This window comes from Pan paniscus, chromosome 2 (genome assembly GCF_029289425.2).
Source record: "Pan paniscus chromosome 2, NHGRI_mPanPan1-v2.0_pri, whole genome shotgun sequence".
Taxonomy (NCBI): domain Eukaryota; kingdom Metazoa; phylum Chordata; class Mammalia; order Primates; family Hominidae; genus Pan; species Pan paniscus.
In genome coordinates, this window is record NC_085926.1 from 55,520,719 (window position 1) to 55,540,542 (window position 19,824).

Sequence of the window (19,824 nt, forward strand, 5' to 3'; positions counted from 1 at the left end):
GCGTGGTCGCCAATTATCCCAGCACTTTGGGAGGCCAAGGTGGGCGGATCACCTGAAGTCAGGAGTTTAAGACCAGCCTGGCCAACATGGCAAAATTCTGTCTCTACTAAAAATACAAAAATTAGCCGGGCATGGTGGCGGGTGCCTGTAATCCCAGCTACTCAGGAGGCTGAGACAGGGAGGGAGAATTGCTCGAACCAGGGAGGCGGAGGTTGCAGTGAGCCGAGATCACACCACTGCACTCCAGCCTGGGCAACGAGAGCAAAACTCCATCTCAAAAACAAAACAACAACAACAAAAAACAAACAATAGTTTTAAGTCTCAAATTCTAATCCCATTGTCTCCGATGTGCCCAGAGTAAACTTTCTAAAACATACAAATTGGCATAAGTCCCTTTGGTAGCTCCTTACTGTTCTAAGGAAATACCCACAAGACCAAGTCACCTCCTTGAGCTTCTTCCATCTTCCCAGCTGCCTCCACTCTCTGATTTAGCTTTCTCCTGTCCTCCTTCACTGGTCAAACTCAAACTCACTGTTCAGAGCTCAGGTTAGACAACACTGCCTCTGGGAAGCCCTCCCTGAGCCCTGGTCTGAGTTAGATGATTGTTGCCCTTGCTTCCAAGGCCCCTACCTCCCCAACCCTGAGACTTCCCAGACGTAGCTGTGCGGTCCTCCCAGCTGGGCTGTGAGCTCCATGGAGACAGGGATCCTGCCTACTCGGTCTGCCACTGTGGCCCTAGCACTGTGCCCGATACAGAGTATGTGCCCAATAAGCACATATTGCATTGATTGGCTGAGCTGACTTGATGCAGGGCCTGGAGTAAGGTCTTACAGGACCCAAGTTTGTTAGTCTCTGTCAGAGGAGTTGAAGTCATAAATTGAGAAATTGTGAAACATAAAAATTGAAACTTATTTAAAGAGTTTCGTAGTAATAAATCTGAACTTCCTGGCCCCTGCTAAGGGGCTACACTAAACAAACCGGTGTGTGAAATAACTGAAGGGTAGGAGCCCCTACCATCTTACTCAGATATCAAGACAACCTACCAGAAGTGGGGCAAACCCTAGATCACTCTCAGAATGCTGATGGCCTCCCAGCCCCCTCGGCCCAGTGCCTCAACCCTGTCCTACAGGAAGGGACTGTGAAACCTCAAGCTTTTGCCTTGAAATTAGAGGCATCTAAACCTGTCACCTAAGAACTTTTGCCACATATAATTATTGACCTGAGACATCAGTCACATTAAAAAATTCAATGCTGACAGAGGGCAAAAGAAAAGCATCTAGAATATCAAAAGGTAAAGCGTCCAGATTAAAAAGAGAGATGCAAGGAGGGCTTTTCCCAAGTCACAGCCTTTAATTGACTCCAGTCTCTGCCGAACACCTTGGCGTCCTTTGCCAGCATGCTGGGAGGCCGCATGGGCTCCACCGACACTGGTAACTCACTGCAGACCAGCGGGGCTGGCCGGCCACATTTCCCCAAGAAGTCTCCCCTCACAGCCATGCTGGGTGCCACAAGCAATCAATGTCTGCAAATGACAAGTTTGCTGAAAGAACAGTCTTAGAAACCAGGATAGGTTTGGAGCATAGAGGTGGAAGATGATGGTTTCCCCCCCTGAAGTGACAGACTCCAGAAAAGCATCTAGAATATCAAAGGGTGAGATACCAGGCCTGAGACTTAACAAAGTCTGGGCCAAAGGGAGGCTGGCTGGTGTTTTTCATTCAAAGGTCAGTTGAGTAAATGTTATAGTCAGCTAGCTGATTTCTTTGGGTCCTAGCTTACCCATCTGTGAAGTGATTCTAGAAAAATGATCGGTGTCTCTGCTCTCCGACTCGCACCTTAGAGCAGAGGCATACTTTTAAATTAAAAAGCTCCCCCCGCTTACAAAGGCTGCATACTCTGGGTCAACCTCTAGTTTAGTACAAATGCAGCTTTCCACTCTTTCAGATACAAAGAAATCATAAGCTGTCTTGGAAGGAAATTAAAAAGACAAACCAGGGTAATTCTTGTAGAAAGCCTTAGAAACCAAAGTCCTGCTTACTCTGCATGGAGGACACAGGTCATGAGGACACATTTCAACATCTTTCCCTTTTGAAAAAAGTTTCATTAGCATCTTAGTTTTCTGCAAAGAAGTCCAAAAATGGACCAAAGGGCTTCTGAACCACAAATGAAGGCTGTGCCTATTACTCTGTTAGAACACTGCATCCCCTTCCCCCAATTGCGGACGAGCCCACCACCCTCCAATTGTCTCTCTGGTAGGTGTGTGGGAGGCGGTGGGGAGGAGATTGTATGATCAGCATGTCAAATCCTTTGAGGTCATTTAGGATAAAACTGGTATCAAAAGGAATGTCAAGCAGAGAAATCTAAATAATTAAAATCTGTTAGTAGCTATAGACCATCATCTCTTCCTCTTTGGGGTTTTTGTCCCTGGCCTTTTCTTTTTATCTGAATTTCACATCAACCCGTGAGATTTTGCTGGGCAAAACCAGCTTTCCTCCAGTTGCTGGGCTGTGCTTATTAAATGTGGATGAATGTCAATGTCACCCATCTCATTAATAATTGATTTCCAGCCCTGTCTCTATTTGCAGAGCAGAAGCCACTTACAGAGTCTATTATTCCAACTCTGTGTGTGGGTCACAGGGCCAAAGAGGTTCCACCAGGGGTAACCTTTGTTGACAGCAATCACCATGACAACACCACACATCTCCAGCCTCAACTCGGATGCCGAGAAGGTGCTGAGTCCTGTCCCACACTGGGGACTGGGTTGGAGTTTGCTGCGCTAAATGGCTATGTGAGCAAAGCTGCTGGCAAAATGGGATTTTTCCGTTTTAATTTTTAGTCTTTGTTGAACGGCATTGCGTGCTTTAACGAACGCTTTTGGAAACCACCATGGAAAAGGGCACTTTTGGATTCACAAAACAAAACCCTGTTTTTCTTTCTGTCTCCTCAGGCAAAAAATAAAGACAAGGTAAATCCCTCTCTGGCTGCTTTTAGGTCATTTTAAGTCAATGAAACCTATATAATCCTGGAATAACCGATTGTTTCTTTTCCACCCGACCAAAGACTGCAAGCTTAGATGGGAAGAATTACTGTTTTGCTTTTAACCGCCTATTAATATTTTGTCCTACCAGCCACGCTTCCTCTATCCCTTCTTTGAAGATTTCCCCCCATTAAATTAATGTTTAACAATTAAATGAAGCCAACGGAGAGTTTTGAAAGATCCACACAATTGCGGATTGGGTGGGCGTACAGAGCCTTTAATTTAAGTGGGAAATGTTTCCCAAATTATGGCCTGAGACCTCACAGCTAATTACATAATTTTCTGCATCTGAAAAAACATAAGCCGAGAAAATACAAACAGAATCACACTGATAATAAGAGAGAAAAATCTGGAAGTGGGTCCATTCATTATTTTAGAAAACAGAGCTACTAGGCATGAAAGAAGCACAATGTTAGAGTATATTAACGAAGGGTGCATAAAAGCCCAATGCTGGAACTTCGCATGGCTTCAGAGATCATCTGCCCCATGTTCATCAGGTTGAGGCTGGACACTGAATTGAACAAATCCACTGTGGTCAAATACATCTGAGAAATAGCATATATTTTATCCATGCTTGGAGATTTTCTAAGACATATTTTCTTTTCTTTTCTTTTCTTTTTTCTTTCTCTCTCTCTCTCTTTTTTTTTCTTTCTTTCTTTTTTTTTTTTTTTTTGATGGAGTCTTGCTCTGTCGCCCAGACTGGAGTGCAGTGGTGCGATCTCAGCTCACTGCAAGCTGCACCTCCCAGGTTCACACCATTCTCCTGCCTCAGCCTCCCGAGTAGTTGGGACTACAGACGCCTGCCACCATACCCGGCTGATTTGTTTTTTTGTGTTTTTAGTAGAGACGGGGTTTCACCATGTTAGCCAGGATGGTCTTGATCTCCTGACCTCGTGATCCGCCTGCCTTGGCCTCCCAAAGTGCTGGGATTACAGGCGTGAGCCACCGCGCCCCACCCTAAGACACATTTTCACACTGAAAGCTCTAAGTCCTGCAATAAAAACAATATATTTAATGTTGTTTAGCCCAGAATTGGCCAAATGTTTGTGATTATAGATTTTTTAAAAGAATACTTATTTCAGTAATGTTTATTAAAATAATAAAAATATTTCAAATGCTTATTGTAAATAATACTAATTTAATATATCCTGTGGGGATTTTTTTTTTTTGTAAACTTTTTACAGTTCTATGGAACCAGTGTTTATCAGAATATATTTGGGAAATGCCGACTGGATCCCATGCCTTATAAACAAAGATACTGAGCCCTAGAGAGGAAAGGATTTGTTCAGGATCCCAAGGGCATCTTAGGGAGTTCTTGGGAGATAAGGATCCTGGATCGCTGCATTTCCAGGCTAATGCCTGTGGCTTAAACCTCATTTATGCCCTACCCGAGGTTATATCCTACCTAACAATACAGACTAGATGCTCTTTAAGATCAGGATAAGTCAGTGTGCCATTCTGTGACATCTTTAAAAGACTGTGATTTTTAAGGGAGAAAACAGAATGCACTTGGGGAACTGGGGAGCAAGTTCATCAGAATAGGTGCCCACTGAGAATTCACATAGATCATTTCACACCTTACTCTTCTACTTTGGGCAACAACTTGTTGCGGTGAGAATGTTCCAGACTGAGAACTAGGGGACTAAGCCAGTATTATTTAAGGCTGATCTTTTCTGCAAAGTATGGATGCTGAGATGGCTAGGGAATAGAGGTAAGAAATGGTCTATGCTCATTTGGGAGAAGAAAATCCAAGATTTAATGAAAGCTTAGCCACTGAGTTGCTCTCTGAGCTCAGGATGGTGCCTTCTTGTCCGGGATCTTAGTCTCCCCATCTGTAAAACGAGGGAGGTGAACCAGAGTATTTTGGAGGCCCCTCCCAGCTTTAACGTTCTTTATCCCACTCTCCTGGGAGTGACACTCAAAGCCACATTCACACAATGACTGTACCATGAATAGCTGCTTTTAAAGTCAAAATTCTCTTCTCTGGGAAAGAAATGTCTTTGTTCCTTTCAAGAGCAAGGTCAGTTCGGACCGGCACCCCACAGACCAAATGCTTATGCAAAGCTTATGCCATTTCTGGGAGGCACCTAGGGCAGTCCTGGGAGGGTTGGCTGTTCCTTACTTCCCAGTCACTGCAAGACCCTCAGATAACAGCTTCTCTTATTATAGTCCGGCTCCCACTCCCTGTGAAGAAAGTGAGAGGTGCAGATGTGCAGGAGCCAACAAATATATATATAAACATCAAAGTTTTCTTTGGAAGGGAATTTCAGAAACTCAAGAAAAGTCAGATCCAAACTTTGGGTTCAGCTCAGGTCTTCCTCCTTAACAAAAGCCCCATTCCTGAAATGCTATCTGAGAAAAAACAATTTCATTCAGGACATCAAGCCGTGAAGTCATCAAGTCTTGAAAAACATCAACCTCCCAGACCACCGTCTGTTATGCAAGCTACATGCAATGTACAAGGTTGCTAATCTTTTTGGCCAGAACTTCAAATTCCATGCTTTTAAAAATTAAGATGACAAACAACTTAGTTTTACAAAGACGCTGAAACAGCCAAAAACAGTCTGGCTCCCCCTTAGGTCCCAGAAAAGCCACAGCTTTGATGAAAGGCCTTAGGTTGTCAAATCACGCCATTGGTGCTCGCTGGGGTTTAGACCCCGTAGCCTACATGACAAGAGCCCTGGTGGTAGGGCTGACTTTCCATTGTAAATAAAAGCCATTGGCTTTCCATTGCAAATAAATGCTAGGAATGGTCATTCCCATTCTTGGCTCTTATCTGGCTTGTGCATCTGACTATCTCTGGTAGGGAAAGTTCATGGGAGGGTTTAACAATTCATCAAGAACAGCTTTCACAATCTTTATATTGTCTTCTCCAACATAAAAATTGGCCATTCCTAAGCACATACTATACACAGAATCCAAAAATTGTGAGGCTAAGTGTCTACACAAAATGGATTGTCTAGAAAGCCAGACAAGGACTGTCATGAGACTCCAGATAGTAATCCAAGCAGGAATGTTTTGCCCTGGTTAGTTTTACAAACGTTGAATATAGACAGGTCAATGTGTTAATATGCCAAGTCAATGTTTTTTGAACCAATTCAGCCAAAAACATATTAAGGCAAGTTGCTAGACTTGAAAGAGTCTTAAGAATTTTCACAATTTTTGCCAAACTACCCCTTATTGAGCATTTTCCAAGCGCTGTGAAAAGCAATGACATATAGCATCTTTAATCTTCATAGTAATTCTGCAGAGTTGATGTTTTAAACCCATTTTACTGTTGAGAAAATTGAGACAGAAAATCTAAGAATCTATCTAAGATCACAGGATTTATATAGGATGAAGCCAGGAACCAACCAAATGTACACAGATAAGTTCTTTTCCCTATATCCTACAGAAGAGGTCAGTTCTTTTTCTTTTCAGTACAGCTATGGTGGAGGTCACCACTCCCTTGTGCCACGTTAATCCCCCAATGCTGAGATCATTGAAGATTGTATCAAAAATGGGAACATTGCCCAAGATGGTAAATACATCTCATCTAGAATGTTATTAAGACAGGCTTGCCATGGCTGCCTGGAGAACCATACTCACTGTGGCTCTGTGAAAAGAGCGCAGAAGGTATTGGTTAAGCCAGCCTTGGGACTGGAGAGTAGTGGCATCTGTATTACAGATTTCTGACTCTGAACTATGGATATTAATACTGTCAGGACCAAAACTCATCTCTCTCTCTCTTTCTCATGCCTTGAAAAAGCAACACGATGAGTCCGTAACTCATGGCACCAAACTTGACTTCCCCCAAAACTGACTCTGGCAGTGAAATATCTGAGAACAGAAAAAAGGAATATGAAAAGATGGGACAGATCTTTCATGAAAAAATGAAGAGCTTTGAGTGTCTTTCAGATTATTTCCCCTTTCTCCCCTTCTCATTGACAGCAGCTCTGGGTAACCTTTTTCATCCAAATTTTTGTCTACTTCAAGGTTACCCATAGCTTCCCTAACAGCAGACTAGTTACCTCTTGACTCAAAGACAAAAGGAATAGTCAAAACTTCTCTAAGCCTTCTAATGGATTCCATAGTGGCCAATACTTGTCTTCCTTCTGCTTTCTATTTCCACCCAGAAAGCTTCAGGTCTTCCTAAAACAACCACTCTCAGCTTCTACCCCTTAGAGAAGGGAATCCTCTGCAGGGATTCCTCCTGGGCTGTTACCACTGGGATGATCTGCTAGGTCCCACATCTGCTCAAAGCCTCCATATCTCTGGTGTTTCACTGCAAGTTCATGAGTCTCCCTTCTCCTGGCCTGCCTTCCTGCCTTCCTGCACCCGCTGTGTTTAATCTGTCCTTCCATCTATCCCTGAACTCCATCAGACCTTGTCTCTGGGGGAGTGGAGGAGTAAGGCTGAAACAACAGGGGCTGTGGAGGAGCTGTCTCGGATGGGGGCGGCAGCAAAAGGCTGTCCACGTGTAAGCAGTCAAATATCTGCACTTGGAGGGAGAGCTACAGGGAGACAGGGTTACATCAGCCAGTAACATCGAGGGCCAGAGCTTAGACTAATAGGAAGAAATAAAAAATGGAAATGTTTCGGCCGGACATCAAGAAAAACATCCCGATGAAAAAGGAAGGCTCCCACGTGGGGGATGTTCTCATAAAGATGAGTGAGTGGCCAGGTCACTGCAGCACTCTCCCCAGCCTGGCTCCAGTGTGGTCACAAATGAGGCCTGGTGGCCTCAGGCGGGTTGGAGGTTGGCCTCCCTCCAGTTTCCCTTCCCTTGGAGAAGACCACAGAGGTGGGTCATGCAGATGACATGGTGTGTGGTCACCTTCACCCTGTAAGTCTCTCTTAGTTGTAAGAATGAAGGAGGCACTTAAGCTGAATCAAGAGAACGGGAGCTTGGCTGGGGAAGGATTCACCCAGTCCATAGGATCTGGAGGAGGGTCAGGAGCTGGGGCAGCATGGATCTCCTAGTTCCTGCTGCGCTGTCTCTGTGTGCCATTTGCTTCTCTCTACGTCCCTCTTCTCTGGTTCCTCGGAACTACAGCTTGCATGTCATGGCTGCCCTGGCCACTCTCCCACTCTCTCTCGAAGCCTTACCTCTCACCACTAATCAACTCCACCTCCCCATGATCCTCAATTCAGATTCTCAAGAACAAGAACCTGCCTGGCCTATTTCATCCGTTCAGGGAGGCTGATTCACAGGAGTCCATCCAGATGATGAGGTGGCTGCTGTTGGTCCCAGTGCTCAGCCCTCATCCAATCAACCATGGCTGGGGCAGGGCAGCATGGGACTAAACAAGGCTGCCCAGGCAGGAGAGGCTACCAATGGGGATGAGAGTGATGTGGGCCTTTAGATACCTCTGGGCCTGTCTGGGACGCTCCCTATTCCCCTCTTCAAGCACCTAAGTCTAGGCCTCCAAGCTTCAGGTCTCAGCCTCCCAATTAGAGTTATACTCCTCCTTGAGCTCCAGGGCCCTGCTGCTTGGGTTGGGCAAGTGTTCGACAGACAGAAAAGGGCTGTCCTCCCACTCACACATGTGGCCCAGTGATGGGCTACTGGGTTTATTAGGCCTCAACGACAGCCTTTTATTAGTGACTGATGTGCCATTTGGCCTCCATTCCTTACCTCCCACCCCCAGCTCTATCACATCCACCCTTTGTCTCTGGCTGGAAAGAGGCCAAATCCTTCTCCACCTAAGAAGTTCTCTACCTCCCCCACCCCATATCAGTGGGGGAGGATGAAGGGGCAGTCCTTCTAGGAATTGTCCCCTGGGGCATTATTTGTTTTCCTCTCACTTACCAGAGTCACTTAGGATAAATCTGAATTCTGAGTTGTTTGCCAAATGCTGGATCCTTGCTGGATACTCCTTGGATTCCTTGAAGAATTCAGCATAATATAAAACAGCTTAAAGTCAAGAAACCCCTTCTGAGACCCTTACCAAGGGAGGCAGGAGGAGGGACAAAATACAACAACCACTATCATTCCACACAACAATATACAAATCATCATAGCAATGGATGCTGCCTGTTACGTGCCTGACTCTGTGCTAGGGCTGTTACCTCATCATATCCTCAAACAACAAAGGAAGAATTACATCCCACAAAGTGTAAATTCTTTGCCAAAGGGTCTTGTGACCAATGTCAGACAAGAGATTTGACATCCATATCTTTGCTAAAGGTGTCTACTTCTGTGGTTATCATTGTGATGTTTCCTTCATGTAATGCAAAATAGCCCCTACTTTCCACATCTACTGAACTGCACCTTCATCTGTATTGTCAGTCATCATTTTTCTGGCTGTATAAGTGCTTTCTCCAAAAGACTTCTCTCCCATCTCATCAATCACCAAACCCTGATGCTTTTATTCTTTAGAATATCTCTGGAAACTAGTGCCCATTCTCCATCCTCACTCCACCACGGCCACACCTCTCTTCTAGATTCTTGCCATAGTTTGCTAATAGAACTCCCTGCGTCAACATCCTCCAGCCCATCCATACTCCAAACTCCAAATGGCAACCAGAGAGCTCCTTCTAAGACGCAAATCCAATTACATGACTCCACTGGGGACGGATCAGAAGGATGGAGTGGTAAGAAGCAGTGAGCCACCAGGACACGCAGTGAACACTGATGTCCTACTGCATTTCTGCAGAGCTGCGGAAGGTGTGGGCTGCTGTGCGTCGGATCACATGGGAATGCATGGGATCAGGTAGAATGGATGGGTCACAGGAGTGCCAGGCATTGTAAATGGGGAAGAGTTGAACATCTCAGTAACTGAGGAACAATTTATCCTTTCAGCGGGACTCTTAGGGATAATCTGCTTCCATTGGTGACACTCCAAGAAGCACTCACAGAAAACCTCTGCCCTCCAGTCAGGAGTTTCTGTGTGTGTCATATGGAGCAGACAGAGTACACCAACACTGCAAAGAACAGGACAGGAGACTTAAAAGAGGCAAAGAGAGGATGGCCAGCTGTGCTCATAGTTGCTGTGCCAGGGGGTACCCACTGGGCCGGGTCCTCCTGCCAGGGTTGTGAGTTCTTGGGTGTGGTTCAGAGCATGGCTGGGCTGGACAGCCGGCAGCCTCTGCTGCTAAAGGAACCCAAGGGGCGGGGGAACTAGAGAATCCCATCTGGGGGTCTTGGGTCCCGTTACCCTGTTTTTGGTGCCTTCCTTAGGGTCCCTAAGCGCATACAGGGTTACTCAGTAATGCTGTGAGAAGTGAATACATGGACGGAAAGGAGAGCAGAAAGTGAGGACCCAGTGGTCAGGAGCCAGAGAGCATCATCCTGACCTATGCAGTATGGGATAAGCTAGGAAAAGCTTCAGACTGGGGAGGAGGGTCCAGACATCTGGCTCTGTGGTTAATACAATGAAAAGAAGAAAAACGGCGACAGCAGCTACCCAGGAGGCAGAGGCTCTGCTCGGCACTTCCTGGGCCTCTTCATTCTGTCCGGCCTCCCTGCTGGTCCTTCACAGACTAGGCTGGCTCCTACCTCCAGGCCTTTGCCTTCCCTATGCCCTCCTCCTGGAGCACTGTCCCCTCAGCCTGGCAAGACTTTGTTTAAATCATTTCCCAGTGAGACCCTCCTTGAGCACCCTATTAACCCTGTTCCATGCTGCACGCCCACCCCTTCTCTGGGATTCATTTTTCTTCAAGTGACTGACATCATTTTCTGACATGCAGCCTCATTTCCTTGTTTATCATATTCACTGTCCATCTCCACATTAGAATCCAGGTCCTGTAAGGGCAGGGATTTTGGTCTGTTTTGTTCACTGCTACATCTCCAAGGCCAAGCACAGTGCCAGGCACTAGAAGCTGTTCAATAATGTCTGTTGAATGAATCCTATTTCACCATCACAGTGACACCAATCAAAACGAGGTGTTGAGGCTCCTCCCATTTCATGAATGAGAAAACTGAGGCTCGGTGAGGGTAGGGAACTGTCTATGCACAGACAGCCAGTAAGGAGTGAGGAAGGAAGATGTGTGCAAGCACAGGCCTCTCTGGTACCCGAGAGCTGTCTCCTCCCCACCCCTAACCCAGCCACTTACAACTTATGTGGGAAACGAGGAGTTTGGGCTCGATGATTTATTGCCGAGGCTCTCTCTCCTGAGGTCTGAAGCTCAGTTCAAGTCCATAACCATTTCCTCATAGGAGGCGGAGTCGCAGGTGGTTTGGGGCACTTTCTCTGGAACAGAGTTTAAGTCCCATTTTTCCCACTCAGCCCTGGGACTTTGAGACAACTTCTCAACATCTCTGAGCCTCCCTTTCTTTCCTTTGCTGGCTGCAAAACGAGAATGGTAATAGCGTATCTCTGTAGGGGCGTTAGCAAGACAGCAGGGGATGCGTGTAAAGGGCTTCTTACAGTGCCTGGCACACGGCGCCTGTGAGCTGCTGTCTTGGCACTCTGCTGACGCCCAGGACTGTCCTCGACTTGCCCCAGCCGGGCCCACCACCACTGAATCTCCCGGGGTGAGGAAGCACCCCTGGCTCCTTTCATCCTCTACATCGGCCAGGTCTGGATAGTTCAGCCTCTGGGAGGCGGGGTAGGGCCCAGCGGGCCATGTTTGCAGCCCAGCAAATGTTCCTGGAGCCTTGTTTTTTGTTCTGTTGCTGGGCCATTTGTTTTTATAGCTTATCGTTTCTGCAGGGGGGCTTTGAAAGGCTGCCATTGCTCCAATGGACGTTTCCGGTGCGCCTCCATCAAGCCACATTTAATGAAAACCAGTTTAAGGTCTTCTTTCTCATAAAATGTCTCATTGTTGCTCCGGCAGCTCCTCTTTAGAATAATGAAGATGAACGCTTCCTCCGTGGGGTAGCACACAAAACCCCCAACCGTAGGAGAGCTTTGCTCAGTCCCCAGGAAGTCTCAGAGACCAGGGGAGAAACAAAAAGCTAGTGCAGTTTCTATTAGGGAGGAGGAGAGGTGGGGGCTTAGGAACCCTCAGTGCTGCAAATATAGGGAATGAAGCTTGGGTTCCTCATCCTCTCTGAAGGAATTGTCAAATGAAAGAATTTTGCTACTAAAAGCATTTTATAAGCCCCTCAACAAACACCTGTGGTCCAAAGAAAGGAAGCAGCAGACGTAAGGTCACACAGCAGAGCTGGACTAGTTGGGGTAGAGCTGGGGAGACAAGCAGTTTTCCTGGGTCCCCATCCAGACCTCCTTCTGCTCCAGAGGACCCCCATGAGACAGGGTCAGGGGGCCTTCTTCAGGCTGTCAGGTCTAGCCCGGAGTTGAAGATGCCTGATGAGGATCTGGCTGGTCCACAATAGGGGCTGGGGAAGCAGCTGGTGGCCAGTTTCACAGACAGCAGGAGGTCTCCTCCAAATAAAAATCGTAAGGATTTTAGATGCACTTGTTGAATGCCAGGCTGAAGTGACCTGTGGCCCCTACATTCCAGGGGTTACCAGCTGATGTGAATGCCTATGGGTGAGATCTAGTCCTCCCAAAACATGCCACATGGGCAATGCCCTCCATAGCAGTTGTTTGAAAAGGACCTAGTGCTCGTCTCCCAACGATACATTAATTTTTCTCCTTTCAGATTAAATTTAAATAAATCATTTTGGAATTACTCTACTAATTGACTATTTGGTCAGTTGTTACAGGAGATGTAAATAGTGTGGCTTGATCTGGGTTTTTTGCAAATGAGACATGGCCTTTTCCCCTCTAAATGTGTCTACACAGTTACTCTTAATTTGCCCATTCATTGCCCCATGTGCCACACTTGCTCTCACTTAAGTCCCTATCTTCTGGGCTAGAAAACAAGGGCAGGGAAAAACCCCAGCCACACAGACATACGTGTGTCAGCAAGGAGCTAAGCATGGCCAAGGGCGGGGCTGGAGAGAAGGCATCCAAATTCTCTGTCTACCCCAGTTCTGACAATCAAAAGCTGGGTGTCCTTCGATGGGCCACTTGGCTTCTCTGGAACTCAGTTTTTCTACTTTTATAACGTGGGTGGCTTAGATGAGGGGTCCCAAATGTGCACTGTTCACATGGGTACCAGGCAGGCTTCTTAGGAGTAGAAGGCATGGTGGCAGGCAAACTGGGAGAGTTCCTGGGTCAACTAAAGAGACAGCCACCACCTCTCCCTCCAGCCGATGTTGTTTTTCAGAAATGGAGATCTCCAGCAGCCAGATCCTTCATTTCTCAAAAGAGAAACCCCAAACCTAGAGTTTTATGTGAACTACCAAATTCCTACATCTTGGCAACAAAATCAGATGTGTAAGACACCGTGCTATGCAGGTCAAACAAAATGCATCTGTTGATCTCTAAAGTAACTCCGGTTTTAAAACCCCATAATCCATACTTATTTATTACAGAAAAAGAGTGTGTATTAAACAGAGAACTGAATTTGGCTGCATAAGACAGGAGTTAGAGTCCTGGATTCACCACTGACTCAAAGAACCTATCACCTCGAGCATCTGATCTTTCTATGAAATGGTGTTTGCAATACCTGTCCTATGGTTCCACCAGTAGCCTGTGAGGATGAAATGAGGTCCCTCTTGCAAAGAAAAAGGCCTCTATGAAGGGTAGAATACCATGTCCTGGTTATTCTTATTATCCAGAAATTCTCTTCACCACTGGGGACCCTGAGGCCTAAACCTGGAACTTAAGCAGCCGTCTCCCAGGCAGCTCTCCGAACACAAAATGCCTGAGACAATATGGAAACCAGATGCAGAGCAAATGCCGCCTTACCTTTTTTTTTTTTTTCCTGTGCTTTTGTACGTTTTCAAAGCCTTTCCACATTCATGGGCTCTGATATCAATAAACTCACAGCTGCTCTGCAAGGCTGTTATATCAGGTATTATTCTATTCCAGATGAGGAAACTGAGGCTCAGAGCTAAGAATGATTGGGTCAAGGTGCCAGAGAAAGTACATGGCACAAGATGGAAGCCCTGTGGCCTAGACTGCTGTCTGCTGGCAGTCCTCTCTGGGTGGTTGCCTGCTTGCAAAAGATGAACTTTCTAAATATAGGCTTAATGCACAGGGCCCTGTCCTCAGCGAGCTTTGCAGCAGCTGAAGCATCCTAGTACATGGTTTTGGTAGTGAGGATGGTAAAAACAGCAACAGCAGCTGCTTCTGGTCACCACCACCTCCTTTCTCTCTCTCTCTCTGCCCCCACCCGCCCTCCCCGACACACACGAGAGAGAGAGAGAGAGAGAGAGAGAGACAGAGAGAGAGAGGGGAAATACTATGTTAATAGGACACTTTTCTGTGGCTTCTTACTGCACATTGTCTGGACCGTACTCTTTGACAGGACTTCCCACCTGGTCTAGCCTGGTCCTGTGCACCTTTGCCCTTTGCAACCTTCCCTGGGCTCATGCTCCCTCCCTCTCTGCTGAACCTTCTTGCAGTAATACTTGCCTCATTCCCTCCCTCTTCAAGGCCTTTGCACCACCTGTTTCCCCTCAGCTCAAGTGTCACTGCCTCCAGGAAGCCCTCCCTGAAGCCTCCATTCTTGGTCATATTCATCTCTCATAAAATCATGGTCCTTTCCTTCAAAGCCCTTATTCCCATTTGTGCTTGTATGTTTGGGTGTGTGATTATCTCACTTAGTTCCATCTCTTTCACTGAAATGTAAGCTGCTTGAGGGCAGGGCAATCAGCCCTTTGTATTCAATGTCACAACTCCAGCACCAGGGATGATGTGCAGTAACTATTTGTTGAACCAATGCATAAATAAATATATGAATTAGGTAACATCTACCTCATGTAATTCTCTCCAAACCCAATGAGATATTATGAATTGTTATTCATAATATGGATTCATAACAGTGGATATTATGAATTGTTCCTTGTTGCAGGGGATGGGGAGAAGACTGAGAGTCTGAGATGGTCAGTGGCTTGCCCAAGGTCACACAGCTAGTAAGAGATGGGAGAAGATTTGACTACAGGTCTGCCTGATTTCCAAATTTTCAAACAGATATAATTTAAGAAATAGGGGCCGGGCGCAGTGGCTCACGCCTATAATCCCAGCACTTTGGGAGGCCAAGGCGGGCAGATCACGAGGTCAGGAGATCGAGACCATCCTGGCTAACACGGTGAAACCCCATCTCTACTAAAAATACAAAAAATTAGCTGGGCGTGGTGGTGGGTGCCTGTAGTCCCAGCTACTCGGGAGGCTGAGGCAGAAGAATGGTGTGAACCTGGGAGGCAGATCTTGTAGTGAGCTGAGATCGCGCCACTGCACTCCAGCCTGGGTGACAAAGCAAGACTCCGTCTCAAAAAAAAAAAAAAAGAAAGAAAGAAATAACATGATGAGCCTCTGTGTTAGCCATGGTTTTCCAGAGAAACAGAACCAACAGTATGTGTGTGTGTGTATATGTATATATACACACACACACATACATATATACACACATATATATACACATGAATATATACACACATACATACACACACATATATATATTATGGAGGGAGAGAGATTTATCTCAGGAAATTGCTGCTGGGCACGGTGGCTCATGCCTGTAATCCCAGCACTTTGGGAGGCAGAGGCGGGTGGATCACCTGAGGTCAGGAGTTCGAGACCAGCCTGGTCAACATGGTGAAACCGCGTCTCTACTGAAAATATAAAAACTAGCCAGGCGTGGTTGTGGGTGCCTGTAATCCCAGCTACTCGGGAGGCTAAGCCAGGAGAATTGGTTGAACCCAGAAGATGGAGGTTGCTGTGAGTTTTCACGGTGCCACTGCACTCCAGCCTTGGAGACAGAGTGCGATTCTGTCTCAAAAAAACAAAAAACAAAAAACAAAAACAAAAAGAAATTGGCTCACGTGTTTAGAGGTAAATCCAAAATCTGATGGGGTAGGCTGGCAGGCTGAAGACCCAGGGAAACATTTAAATTCAAAGGCAGTCCACTGGCAGGGTTCCTCCCTAGTCTCTGTTCAATGAAGGCCTCAACTGATTGGATGAAGCCCAGCACATTCTGGAGGGTAATCAGCTTCACTCAAAGTCCTCCGATTTAAATGCTAAACTCGTCCAAAAAAATATCCTCACAGAAACATCCAGAATAACGTTTGACCAACTATCTGGGCACTGTAGCCCAGTCAAGTTGACACATAAAATTAAACATCACAACTTCTGTATACCCATCACTCAGATTCAGCCATTATCAATGAAATTGCTACATTTGCTCCAGCTGGCCCCCTTCTTTTCTTTTTTTCTGTTGGTGAAGTGTTTTGAAACATACCCCAGGCCCTATATCCTTCTATCCCAACCTACTTTATAAGTCAAGCTATCCAACTGCAAGGCATGCCCATAGAACCCCGCACCTCTAAGAGCTAGCTCGGTCCTCAACTGTGAGAAACCTGGCCTCTCAGAGTGCAGAGAGGAGGCTTCCTGATGTGTAGGCCCAATCAGCATGCCCAAAAGGTGAGGTCTGATTTGTGAGACAATTTCCACAGTCTTAGAAAGAAGTTTCCTCTATGCCCCAGCCACGTCTGTTTATAACTTGACCTTGGCCAGGGGTGGGGTTGGGGGCAGGGAACAAGACTTGCACTTTCCACTCCAGCAAAGCGCTCTCTGTTTTTCCATGGCCATACATTGTTTTCATTTTCATGTTGCACCCGCCTGCTCCCCATCCATTTATTGCTTTCTCCTCCTTCTTTTTTCCCTTCTTCCTCCCCCTCATTCTTCCTCCCTGGCTTTGAGGCGTCTGGACTTTTGCACACCAGAGAAAGAAACCTATTTAATCTACCATATTTACAAGCTGCGTAAACAAGGTACAGTGAGTGAATCATGGAAAAAATGCACTTTATGTGAAAAAGTTCATTATATGACTTTGTTCTATTAAAACAGCCGGGTGTAACTAACCCCAACCAGAGAATTTGGAAAAAAGGAAAAAAAAAAAAAAAAAAAAAGGGAGAAAAGAAAGAAACCCCTGAAAACGCCCTGTTAGCATATATATCTTACAATTTCATATTAGCATTCATATAATTTCTGCTGGTTTAAGAACACTTAAATGGAGTTCTCCTCTAGGGAGAAGATATAGGGACTCATTTTCTGTTGCTTTCTAATAATCTCTTCCTTAAAAATATATACATATATTTTTTAAAATTGTCCCAGTGGATTTAAGGAAATAGGGTTAAAAACCAACCGACTGAATTAGTTCTTTTCTTGAGTTGTTGAGTAATTGGTCATCATTCTTCTACATTACTCTCATTTTGTTTGGGTCTTCTAACTTAATAATTTCTGTGTTGTTATTATTGTGGGGCTTCCAGATTTTTTTTTTTTTTTTTTTTTCTTTGAGATGGAGTCTCATTCTGTCACCCAGGCTGGAGTGCAGTGGTGCAATCTCGGCTCACTGCAGCCTCCACCTCCCAGGTTCAAGCAATGCTCCTGCCTCAGCCTCCTGAATAGCTGGGACTACAGGCACACACCACCATGCCCAGCTAATTTTTGTATTTTTAGTAGAGACGGGGTTTCATTATATTGGCCATGCTGGTCTTGAACTTCTGACCTTGTGATCCACCTGCCTCAGCCTCCCAAAGTGCTGGGATTACAGGCATCAGCCACCACGTCAGGTCCAGATTTTTCTATTTTTCTTATGATGATAACAACAGCAAGTTATTAAAATGCACTGGCACTATGCTGAACACCCCACATTAATAATTTTATTTAATCTTCACAAGAGCCCCATGAGAATATGGAGGTATTGTGGGGTTAAGGAACTGGCCCCAGTTCATGGTTAAGAAATGGTAGCACTGGCTGGGCACGATGGCTCACACCTGTAATCCCAGCACTTTGGGAGGCCGAGGCAGGCAGATCACGAGGTCAGGAGATCGAGACCATCCTGGCTAACACGGTGAAACCCTGTCTCTACTAAAAATACAAAAAATTAGCTGGGCGTGGTGGCGGGCACCGGTAGTCCCAGCTACTGGGGAGGCTGAGGCAGGAGAATGGCGTGAACCTGGGAGGTGGAGCTTGCAGTGAGTCAAGATCGCGCCACTGCACTCCAGCCTGGGTGACAGTGAGACTCCATCTCAAAAAAAAAAGAAATGGCAGCACTGAGGCTTAAGCCTCACAGCCAAGCATCGGCATCATTCAAAGTCTAATTTTCTAAGTAAAAAAAGCCAATTGGAAACAATGACTATGTTAATAGTCATAGAACTAACTTTAGGACGTGGGAATATGAGTGACTTTTAGTTTCTTCTTCAAATTTTATTAAAATTTCCAAATTTTCCATAGTGAATTATGGAATAGTGCCTTTAGAACTGTTTCATGGAGGAAATAATGTAATCCTGCCTAGGCTTAACTAGGGAAAACAATGTCTTTTATGAAGTATCTAAATACATCTGAGAGGAAATAATACACATCTTTGCATAATTCTTTGCATATACTGAGGTAGAATGCGGTGTTCTAGGGTGTAGACGACCTGGACTATCTTACCATCCATGAAGGCAAGCGCTTTCCCTTTCCTGGGCCCCAGTTGTTCCATCTGTAAAGTGAGACTCATAGACTGAAATGGCTTTAAAAGACTTTTTCATAAACTTCTTTGTTTATGAAAAAACCTCTTTGAGACCAAAGATGGCCTCTTTGTCACCAAATATTCAAAGATACTGCTTTATGGGAGCTGATGACATCCTTAACAAGTAGAAAGGCCTTTCAGGCATTTTCCGTCCTTCCATTTTGTCTGTTGCTTTCAAGACAGAGGTGCAGACGGGACCTGAAGAAGTGAGTAGCCAGGCTGAAGCTGGACTCCTAGGAACTCTGACAAGAGACACAGGCCTGTTTTTAGGAGACACCAAATGGATGATACCCTCTCCTGGGGTGTGGATGGTCTCAGGCTGCTGTGAATGGCCTTTTCCTCTTCTTCAGAAACAGCTTCAAAACCTTCCTTAATGACAAAACAAAGACATTTGCAAACTGCATGGTTCAGAGTCCTCTCTGCTGCTTCCCAGGGGGCTGGGTTCCCATGCATGTGTCCCTTCCCCCTTCCCCCATTCCCCGTGCTGCAAGCTGCCCTTGTTTTAAACCAAGAGTTAGGGCTCAGCCTAGGGGCACTGTCAGCCTCATCTCAGAGCACCTGGGTTCTCAAGGCTGGCAAATATCTCTCTTCCCAGGCCCCAAGAGAGGATGCAGCTGCTCTGCCCGCTAAGCTTTCAGCTTACCCCAGCCTCTGGAAAGGAAGGAGGGGGCCTTGGGCTGCCTGTGAGGTGGGGCCCAAAGCCGGCCCAGAGCCCTGGCTCTCAGACAGAAACTTCACCAGCGATTGTGAGGATCCCATTTCCCACCACCACGCCCAGCCACCTTGGGGAAGTCAGCACCGAGAGCAGTGGAAACAAAATCAAAATGCAGGCACAAATAAGATGAATAATCCTAATAATTTGAGACATGCCGCCCTTGCTAAAAGGACCATAAAGGGCATTTGTTTCTAATTAAACACCAAAACCCTAAACCTTTCAACTCTGCATCCACAACTACTGTAAATGTTTATGAAAAACGGGAAATTCTCGTTTAATTCAAACCATGCCAGAAATGCATTTTCGTTGTCTTGACCGGTGGAGAAACCCAGCGGCCCCAGCTTGAGCACATCTGAGCTTTAAATTGAGAAAGGCAACAGGCCTGCAAGTGAAGCTGAGTCCTGAGCAAGACCTGGGTGAGGAAACAGCACTCCTCATCATGGCCAACTCTCAAATGACACCAGAGCAAATGCCTGGAGCGTCTTCCAGAAAGAGAAATGGGTACCAGGGCCACTTGGGATGTTAGGGGGAGGGTCACAGACGTCTCAGAAATAAATTAGGCTGCCCAGCAAAATGGTTAAAAGCAGAAGTTGTAGAGTCACACAACTTGGTTGGATCA

The 19,824-nt window shown here is 46.0% G+C and overlaps 1 protein-coding gene across 9 annotated transcripts in view; it reads right to left on the minus strand.

Moving 5' to 3' along the window:
- ERC2 (ELKS/RAB6-interacting/CAST family member 2) overlaps positions 1 to 19,824 on the minus strand; it is a 976,550-nt gene that overhangs the window by 29,262 nt on the left and 927,464 nt on the right. The window lies entirely within an intron of this gene.